General features: G+C 43.3%; 1 long non-coding RNA gene across 1 annotated transcript; it reads right to left on the reverse strand.

Moving 5' to 3' along the window:
* Window positions 1-1,816: 1,816 nt before the first annotated feature.
* Window positions 1,817-3,675, reverse strand: LOC119973090. Its single transcript, XR_005462233.1, has 2 exons — window positions 3,480-3,675; window positions 1,817-1,873 (listed from the first exon to the last, which is right to left on the reverse strand). It is a non-coding gene; the product is annotated as an uncharacterized LOC119973090 (long non-coding RNA).
* Window positions 3,676-10,852: the final 7,177 nt, after the last annotated feature.

A 10,852-nucleotide genomic window follows, 5' to 3' on the forward strand; every position in this document is an offset into this window, starting at 1 on the left:
GGGGGCCCATATAATCACCTGTGTAGGCTTTGTGAGCCAGTCTTAAATTGACTGGACTGCTAGCAGCACTGTTTGTAGCTGCTCCTGTAATATCGTTATTGTAATAAATATTGGTGTGGTGACGGAACTCCTGCCTCCCGTGGGTTACTACAGAGTGCCTTCCCCCAAGTTTATTAGACAGAGAACAATACATTCTCAGTGCTGAATACACTGGAATAGAATGATTCATTCATTATATCAGACACTGACTGGATTTCCACAGTTAAGGACACTTTGAATATTTTTGCCTCTTAGCTACATGCGTTCAACTAGAACTTATATGAATAAAACACTGATTTAAAACTAGACTCTATAGTTATATTACTCTTTGGTAATATACCGTTACTCTTTGCTTCATAAACCCAGAAAGGTCTGATGGCGTGATTCCTGAAGAAATCATTAATCTTTAACTTAAATTAAATTAAATTAAATGGGGAACAGAGAGAAGTAGATCCTTGGAAAATAGGCAACAGGTTTAGATAAGGATCTGGATTGGCGCAGGCTGAGAGGGCCGAAGGCCTGTTCCTGTGCTGTAATTTTCTTTGTTCTTGCTCTTAAAGCAAAACTGATTTATTGAATAACGATTGATTAATATTGAGTTTGCACACTCCACAGAACTATAACTAGTAATAAGTAGTCTATGTAAAGCAATGACTAATTTTAACTACACATCCTGCTTCTATCTTATATTAACTATGCTGCGATATGTCTCTCTTACACTGTCTAGAAACTCCTGGTTAGAAGTACCCAAGATCCTCTGAGTTCTCATATTTATAGTGGAAACTAGTAGTGCCCTGTAGTGGTTGTGTTACCATGAAATGTAATAATAACCTTTTACTTGTCTACAATATACATATCGTTACATCTATCACTAATGAGATTCCTAGTGATCAGTCGGTGAATTACTACACAACCATGATATCCTACAAGAGGTAGAGTAGTTATGTCACTGGAACAGCAATCTCGAGGTTTGGACTAATGATGGTGAAGACATGAGCTCACGATGCACCATGATGCTGCAGAATTTAAATTTGGTTAATTAACACACTTTAGAATTAAAATCAGTAATGGTGCCTATGAAATTACCCAACCAGCCTTGGGCTCCCTCAGCACTCTCATTACAAATCAGCGAAGAACAGGGGAATTCACCCTGGTGTTTTCGGCCAATATTATTCCTTAACCAATATCACAAAACAAAATCTAGTCATCAAATATTTGGGGGAGATTATTGCGTGCAATTGGCTGTTGCATTCCTTACATACAATAGCTGCTACACTCTGGTGCTGTCAATGGCTGTAAACTCTTTTGGAGTGTTCTGGGGTTGTGATTGGCCAGATATCAATGTGAGTTCTCACTTTAGAATCGGCACTTTGCATACAGCAGGAGGAAGAAGTGCTAAAGTCAATTGAAAAAGTAAAAAGAAAACACCCATTACACACAAATTACTAATTTGCTATGGAGAGGAATGTAATTTTAATTTTTAATTCTTACTGGGCACCAGAGTGGAATGATTTCCAATGTTCCTGTGTAAAAGACATCATAGTTATCTTCTTTCTGAAGCTTTTACAAGTTCAACTGCAGAAAACATGAACATGCCTCTCCCCAGATTCGGTGAAAATCTTTGGCTGCATCAAATCTTTTCAACACTCTTGATTAGTGCATTCAATGTCAGCCGTTATTGATTCGACCAGAACCATTCATGCAATGTACCACTGGAGTACGTTTCTGTCAGAGTCAATGGATTCTAACAATACCTTTATGGCGTTCTTTCATATTGTTTATATTTGCAGGAGGGTTAATCTGTAACCAAATCATCTCCGGGATCTCCAACGAACTGATACAAAAAATGTAAGTTTGTTATGACGTCGAACAGCAAATAGATATTTATTAGTTAAGAATAGGTTTTGTTAACACATCTCTCTTTTAATAGCCTCCCCCGACACTGAGAGACCTTTTATGCACCAACCACTCAGGTTTAAAGTTAATTCGAAAATGCAAAGTACTGGATCCTGTGTTAACCCCAGACTCCTTAGGAATGAAAATGTAATATGATCCAATAATATATTTATTAACTATTGTAGTGTTTGTTCCTGTTCTACAAAACACAGGGAATGGTAATGTATTGATTACATGCTAAGTTAGTATTCCAGAACCAGAACTAATGATCAATTGACATGCGTCAAATGCCGGGTGTGCGATTCTCCGACCCCACGCCGGGTGGGAGAATCGTGGAGTGCCGGGCGAATCATGCCACGCTGCCCTGGCACCCCCCACGTGATTCTCCCATCCCCCCCCAAAACGGCGTGTCAGCGTTTTGCGACAGGCAGTCGGAGAATCGCCGCTTGCGTTTCTAACGGCCCGGATGGCTGGGCGGCCTGCAGAATCCGACGTTTCATGCCGGCGCCAACCACACCTGGTCGCTTGCCGGCCGGTGAACCATACGCTGCGACAGCCTTCTGCGTGTGGGGCCTGTGGGGGGCGGAGGGAGGATCGAGCACCAATGGCGTGCTCAGGAGGGGTCTGCCCGCGATCGGTGCCCACCGATTGTCGGGCCTGCGTCTCTGAAAGACGCACTTCTTTCCCTCCGCCGCCCCACAAGACCAATCCGCCATGTCTTGCGGGGCAGCGGAGGGGAAGATGGCAACCGCGCCGCTTTGACACAAGCGTCAAGGCCCGGCATGCGAGATTGACGAGCCGCTCCTAGCCCCCCGGGGGGGGGAGAATAGGGGCGAGTAGCAGTCTCCGACGCCGGAGTGAAACACTCCAGGTTTCACTCCGGCGTCGGCACTTTGTCTCCCTTTGGGAGCATTTTGCCCGACATCTGGGGAATTTAATTAAACTACTTAAATAACCATTGGAATGAAAAGCTAGTCTCAGCCATGGAAGCCCCAAAACCACCAAATCCTCATTAAAAAATCCAACTAGTTCATTAATTAATGCCTTTTAGGGAAGGTAATCTACTGCTTTCTTGCCTGGCCTGGCCCTATATTTGACTCCACAAAAATATGGTTCACTCCGAAATGGTCTTGCAAGCCTCTCAGCTGTATCTAGAAGGTGGCTCACCCTCACCTTCTCAATGCAGGTAGGGTGGACAATTAGTGCTGACTTTGCCAGCGACGCCCATAATTCATGAATGAATCAAAACAAAATACTTATTGAAAAATGACCCCACCAAACTAATAAAGGTTACATGTCCAAAGTACCTACAAACGCTGCATTCTCAGCTAAAGCAAAACATGGCTGGAGAAAAAAAACCTCAATTTAATATGCCTCTCTTTGTTTCATTAAATTAATTCAGCTTCCAGTTCACAGAAACACCGTGGAATCTTCAAGTCAGCAGCTCAGCTCGCAAAGTTTGATGAACAAATGGTAATTAGCAAATTCAAACTTTAAAAAAAGTAAAGCAAAGGCCAATCGATGAGACTTGCTCTTACACTCACATCAAGAATGTCACCTGCAAAGATTTCAAGACTTTGTATCTCAGGCATGAGCAAGAGCCAGACGAAGAGGGTGAGATGTTTCATTCTGCCTGATGTTCCCACACTGATGATCCCGACACCAGATACAGGGCTGGCAGCTCACTTATAAATTCAGGCAAAACAACTGGAAAAGTTACATTTGAAGTTCCTTCCTTGACTCCGCTTAACACTTTGCCCTTAGCTCTGGTCAATATTTGTACTGGGTATGTTACCAAACCTGCAAATAAGCTGCGGAGATTGTGTAAACAAGATGAAGTTCTCTGTAACGTTGGATTATGAACCCCCCCCCCCCCCCCCCCCCCCCCCCCCCCCCGCTCTTTTGCTTTGTGGGCTCCTTTGTTATCAGGCTTGATTAAAAACTGGGAGATTTCAAAAAGATTAAATTACAGCTATCAGTGAGAAAATGCTACTGTACAAATATGAAAAAGATGGCGCACATCAAGTAATTAATAAAGAATGCAACTAGAGCATAAGTAACTTACTATTGCTCATGAGTTTTTCTATTTTTGTTCAAGGGTCATTTAGATTCTGGTTAATTCCAATTAAACATGTTCTGAACTGACGCTTTAGTTCTAACTTCTAGTGTAAATTGTGGACTCCTGGATACACACATATGAAGAAAAGTGTCATAAACAGTTAATTAGTTTCCTCTACATTTCACTAAATAGAGGTGTCACTTTTTTTCCATCATTCTGTAGGTGACTTACTGGTGTCTCCTGTGGGCGATTTGGATTGAAGGCAGGACCTGTTACAGATTAAACTTTTGCCACTTGTCTATTCTTTCTAGTTAGGAATCAATACTACATTTATTTGGGGAGTAACTTCTCCTGACCTGGATTATAGCCAGTTTCCAGTTATCAAGAGGCGCTGGCGGCCACTTTGAAGCTGGTTTTGGTCTAATTTCCCTGATTTCAAGAAGGTTTACATCGACAGTGCCTCCCAGCACTGCCATTCCTGCCGACATGACAAGGACAAGAGCAGCAACATGGTGGGAACACCATTACCTTCACACAGAAATGCTGATTTTGTCATGTTTCACCATTTCGTCATTGACTTTGACCTCAAAATCTTGTACCTAATACCATCAGGGAGCATCGCCCCCGTGAGGAGTGCAGTGATTCAAGAGGAGACTATACGCTTTGAAAGGTATCTCCAAATACAGTAATGGCAGCACTCACCTACATAACGCGAAGCAACTAAGAAAAAAGTTGCATCCTAAAAAACTGGTGGGAAGCATGGAATATTTGTCATTGTTACAATGTGATACAGGGAGATTTAGCATAGCCGTTGCAAGTGCTGTTTGCAACTGTAGGGGCACTTGATGAGAGCACATGGAGTACTGCGCAATACTTTGGTCCCCCTGACTGGGGAAAGATGCAAAATGACATTTGAGGCTGAGTCAGAGGAAGTTCATCGGAATGATTCCAGAGATGAAGGGCTTGACTTAGGAGGCGGTTTGAGCAGTTAGGTCTATACTCGCTGGAGTTCAGAAGAATGTGAAGAGATCTAATTGAGGTTATACAAGATGCGGAAAGGAGATTGCAGGGTAGACGCAGAGCGATGTTTCCCCTTGTCGGACAATTCCAGAACAATAGGCCACAGTTCTAGGCTAAGGGGGGCGAGCAGATTTGAAACAGAAATGAGGAGGAATTACTTCACTCAAGGGGTTGTTAATCTGTGGAGTTCTCTACCCCAGAGTGCAGTGGATGTCGGAACACTAAAGCAATTTAAGGAGGAGATGGATATTGTTTTAATTAGTGAAGGTGTTAAGTGGAGCCGACAGGAAGGAGGAGCATGAGGCCGAGATGAGATCAGGCATGATCTTATTGAAGTAGGCGTGGGAGTAGTGCTCGAGGGGGCTGAGTAACCTACTCCTAGTTCTTATGTTCTTCTGGAATGGTAAGCAATTGAATGCCAAGGGGAGATAGTTAGATTCTCTATTATTGGAGATGGTCATCGGCCTGGCACTTGTGTGGTGCGAATGGTACTTTGCCACTTATCAGCCCCATCCTGAATAGTTCTGCAGGTCATGGTGCAATGGAACATGGACTGCTCAATAATCCGAGGAGTCACTCATGGCACTGATACATTGTGCAGTCATCAGCAAACATCCCCACATCCTGATCTTACAATAAAGGAAGGCCATTGATTGACAGCAGTTGAAGATATTGGGTCCCAGATGTTATTCCTGTAGGAACTCCGGAAGCGATGTCCCAAGACTGAGATGATTGACCCCCAACAGCCACAACCTTTGTGCCAGGTGTGACCTTAATCAATGGAGATTTTTCCCCCCTGATTCCCATTGACTCCTGTTTTGGCTGGGGCTCCTGGACTGCCACATTCAGTTAAATGCTGTCTTGATGTCATTGGCAGTATATCTCACCTCCCCTCTTGCGTTCAGCTTATTTGTCCAAGTGTTGACCGAGGCTGTAATGAGGCCAGGAGCTGATTGTAAAGATGACAATGTCATAGCACCCAGGACAACAATAATACAGCTCTATTTAAATTGCAAAACCTTGGTGAACAGGCAAGTTTCTTAATGCAGGACACCACTATGGCAGAAAGAGTAAAGAAGTGTAAAATGAGAAAATAATGATTATGTCCAGTTTCGGTTTAAAATCACTGCTAAGAAAGAAGGGAAGAATCAAGGGGAAAGGGGACTGCTTGGCATGGTGTGTTTCATTGTAAATCCACCTTTGCCCCAACAGCATGTTTCCCTTATAAAATTAGTTGTTGTGTGAGGCCAGTTTATTTCAATGTATGGCCCCCTTTCAATATGTTACTTGGCTGGACAAGCATGGGCTTTGTCCTGGGGCCCAGGGGACATGGTAGCTTCCAGGCTGCTGTGTGCCTGTGCACCCAAGCAGCCTTGACAGTAACTTTGAACCACTGTGCTATTAGGTAAGGAGTTTTAGGATTTTGACTCAGTAACTGTGAAGGAATGATGACATACATCCAGGTCAGGGTGGTATGTGACTTGAAGGGGAACATGTAGGTGCTGGTATTTCCATGCGCCTGCTGCCCATGTCCATCTCGGCGGCAGAATTTGCGGGTTTGCAAGGTGCTACTGTATCAAAGTTTATTGCAAATGAGGGTCAAGGCGTGTCTATGTATAAAACGAGGAGCACAAGGCTGTTATGGAACTCGCTTGATTCTTCCCAGTAAAATGATCAGAAGGAAAATCTGGGGAATTTTGTGGTAAGTGTGCAATACTCTGTCACTCTTCCAATCAGGCAATGCTTAATGTCCAGGTAGTGGAGATGTAAATCTATCCTGGTACATCTGAATCCGTGTGTGGCTCTACTCAACAGCCCCCTAGTCTGACATTACACCTCTCAGGAGTACTTCAGGCTTTCTACAATTAACCATTTGCTTATCTGATCTTAAATTTCTCCCTTGACTTCTGTGACTTATAATTGATTCTTTCCCTTGCTTACTGCCATTTACGTTTGCGAACAGCAAGCCAGCAGATAAACTCCAATCTTTCCTTTGGGAGCATCAAGTAATAATCTGCAATGCACACAGTCTGGTCATCCTATTGAGGCAATGAAATGAAAGGAGTTCAAAGGTTTGATGGCCCTGGTGCTGGACAAATACAAGTGGAAGTTAATGATTTCTGAGACTACCTCATCGGAAAATGCACAACAGTCAAAAGAGGCAAGCTGGTTTTCAAACCAGTTTTTAATCTGATCCTGCTTGTTTGGTTACCCTACATTGATAACATTCTTTTAATTTTCAATATTTTAAAAGGAAAACTAACATTGAAAGTGCATTTGGTTATATCGGTGTAAACCTTTTTTTTATTTGTTCGTGGGATGTGGGCGTCGCTGGCTGAGGAGTATTTATTGCCCAACCTGAGGGCATTTCAGAGACAACCACATTTCTGTGGGTCTGGCGTCACATGTAGGCCAGGCCGGGTAAGGACGGCAGATTTCCTTTATTAATGTCCTTTAGGGAAGGAACCCTGTTGTTTAATTAGTTTCCAACCATTATTTCATATCACTCAGCATATCTGACTGCATTTAAGATACGCTTAAATCAGCCCAGGATACCAGACATTGCTTAATGATTTCATTGAGGATATACCAAATTGTTACCTTAATTAGGGACTATACATTAATTTGATTGAAGAAATGCTGGAGGGATGTAACATTCTTTAATCTGGTAAATAACAGCTGACTCTGGCGCTGTTGCTCTAATTTAATTAACAGTGGGCGCGATTCAGCGGCCACGTTGCGCCCAACTTGATTTTAGGATGAGACCGTTGAACCTTCTGAGAGGCCACACGTATATTTGCCACACTCGAAACGTCTCGCGAGGTCCAACAGAATCTCGGGAGACGTCGTGATCTGGATCTCGTCCTCATGGGGGGTGGCCCAGATCAGTCAGCATATTTAAATGAGCCATATAGATTCTCCTGGTGCCTGGGACTCAACACCTGCGCTGGGAGACCTTGCCAGGGTGCTACTTAGTACTGGTCCACTCAAACGTGGATGAGGCCTAATGGCACATTGGGGGAGGGGTGTCTCCAGGCCATTGGACACCCCTGGGTGGTTGGGAACAGGACAGGGCCGGGTGGTACCATAGTACTCCCCTGGCACCTGAGCATTGACAGAGCCGGGATACCCTGGTGACACTGTCGGGTGCCCATTGTTAAGTAAGGGTTAAGAGACATTGCAATTAGTTGTCTCATTTATGTTAAGTGTCCAATAATTGACACTGATATGTAAAGGGGCTTCAGGTGGCCTCTGGGTCTTGTGATGTGTAGAGTTTTGTGGAGAGACTGTTGGAAGAAATAAAGTGTGTTGGTGAAAAAGGAACAGAACTTTTGTCTCTCCATACCACAGCATCTAATACATCTAACAATTGGTAGCAGAGGATGGTTGCTGTGTAAATGTGAAGGGTTGAAAGATATAATTTTTCCAGATCAAATCAAGGAGTGAGTGAAAAAAAAAGGGATATATGGCTGAACCCAGGATAAAGATGGCTGGATATGACTATCATAGAACATAGAACAGTACAGCACAGAACAGGCCCTTCGGCCCTCAATGTTGTGCCGAGCCATGATCACCCTACTCAAACCCACGTATCCACCCGATACCCATAACCCAAAACCCCCCCCCCCTTAACCTTACTTTTATTAGGACACTACGGGCAATTTAGCATGGCCAATCCACCTAACCCGCACATCTTTGGACTGTGGGAGGGAAACCGGAGCACCCGGAGGAAACCCACGCACACAGGGGGAGGACGTGCAGACTCCACAGACAGTGACCCAGCCGGGAATCGAACCTGGGACCCTGGAGCTGTGAAGCATTTATGCTACTGAAAGGGAATCGTACGACCAATGGAGAAGTGCAGTAGTTATGTGGACTAAGGTAACTGCTTTGGGAAAGAGAAAACAAGGTATGGCATTGGCTTTCTTTCCCATATGGCAGTAAAATCCAAAACAAAGTGCTTTCTGAGCTGGAATTGGAAGAATTAGACTCAGAAGAAGGTCTGGCGACTTTATTCCATTATATGGATAAGATTTATAAGAAAGATGACTTGTTAAATGCGCATGAAGCATGGTCGGATTTTGATAAGTTACGGAAAATGGAGGATTTATCTATGGAAGACTATATAATGGAATTTGGCAGACTATATAAAAGGCTGCAGAAACACAACCTGGAATTTCCACAGTCTGTGTTGGCCTCTAAATTACTTGACTGTGCTAGAGTGAGCGACATGGATAGACTCCTGGTTTGACAGGAGTTCAGTTTACGGATAAGGATACCTTATTCGAACAGATGACAAAAGCTTTACAAAAGTTTCTGGGGAAACATTCAATTCCGATGACTCTGATGACCCAAATAGGCCAGCCTGCAATAAGGCAGAATATGGAAGCTACACTACTATCAGGATGGCGAAATCGTATGGCTATGAACAGGCCTCAAGACTATAAAAGGAGACCGAGACAAGGAAATTATGAAGACAGAAACCAGTTAGAAACTACAATAGGAAGATGAACCCCAGAAATGCACAGGGCATGATAAATCGATGTTTTTGATGGACTCTCAATACCATTATGCTTTCAACTGTCCAACTCGTTATGATAGAGTGTTTGAAGCGACACATGGCACGGAAGAGTCAGAAGAGGAAAAAGTAGTCACCAGAAAGAAGACATTGTCCTATTAACAAGTAGTTTTACGCGGTAATGAGGCTGTTGGTTGCAGAATCCTTCAATTGTGCTGTATTGGACAGTGGCTGCACATCTACTGTGTGTGGGATTGACTGGTTAAAATGTTACCTGGACTCCTTGAATGCTGAAAATAACAAGGTTAAGGAATTTGAAAGTTCCACAAGTTTCAGGTTTGGGGATGATAATACTCTGAAGTCGCTGAAAAGAGTGGTGATCCCTTGCAATATTGCTGGAGTGAATCATTTCATTAGCACGGATGTTGTATCAAGTGAGGTACCTTTGCTTCTGAGCAGACCGTCGATGAAGAAAGCATACATGAAACTGGATGTGGAACAGGATAAGGCAACAGTTTTTGGAAAGACGGGTGGACTTACAATTTACACAGTCGGGACACTATTGTATTCCATTACTGACAATAATATTTCAACTAGAGTGGTTAAGGATGTGTTAATGGCAGTTGAAAATGGGACTTTAGCTGATAAAAGCTTGTTGTAGTTAAAACTGCATAGGCAATTGCACATCCGTCTCCTCGGAGGCTGAAAAATTTATTAAAGGATGCAGGGGGTAAGGGATGACTACTATACTAAACTGATAGAACAGGTTAGTGATTGCTGTGAAGTTTGTAGGAAGTACAGAAGGACACCAGCACGACTGATAGTAACCCTACCTTTGGCCAGGGATTTTAATGACATTGTGGCCATGGACCTTAAGATCTGGGATAAAGCAGATAATATATTTATTTTGCATTTTGTAGATTTAGCAACCAGATTTAGTCAATCAACGATTGTACGAAGTAAAGAAAAGAGAGTAATTCTGGATCAAATCGTGGAAAAATGGATTGGGACAGGTATGGGTCCACCGGCAAAATTCCTACGGACAAGGGGGAGAATTTGCTAATGATGAGTTTAGGGATATGTGTGAAAACATGAATATCAGAGTTATGAACACCGCTGCAGAAAGCCCATTTAGTAATGGTGTCTGCGAAAGAATCATGCTATCATCGATGACATGCTTCGGAAAATCTTGGCAGATCGACCAAACGGCAGACTCAATCAGCTTTAGCATGGGCGGCACATGCAAAGAATTCATTGCAGATGGTTGGGGGCTATAGTCCTTATCAATTAGTGTTTGGTAGAAATCCTAAAATTCCGTC

The sequence above is a fragment of the Scyliorhinus canicula genome, chromosome 11 (genome assembly GCF_902713615.1).
Source record: "Scyliorhinus canicula chromosome 11, sScyCan1.1, whole genome shotgun sequence".
NCBI lineage: Eukaryota > Metazoa > Chordata > Chondrichthyes > Carcharhiniformes > Scyliorhinidae > Scyliorhinus > Scyliorhinus canicula.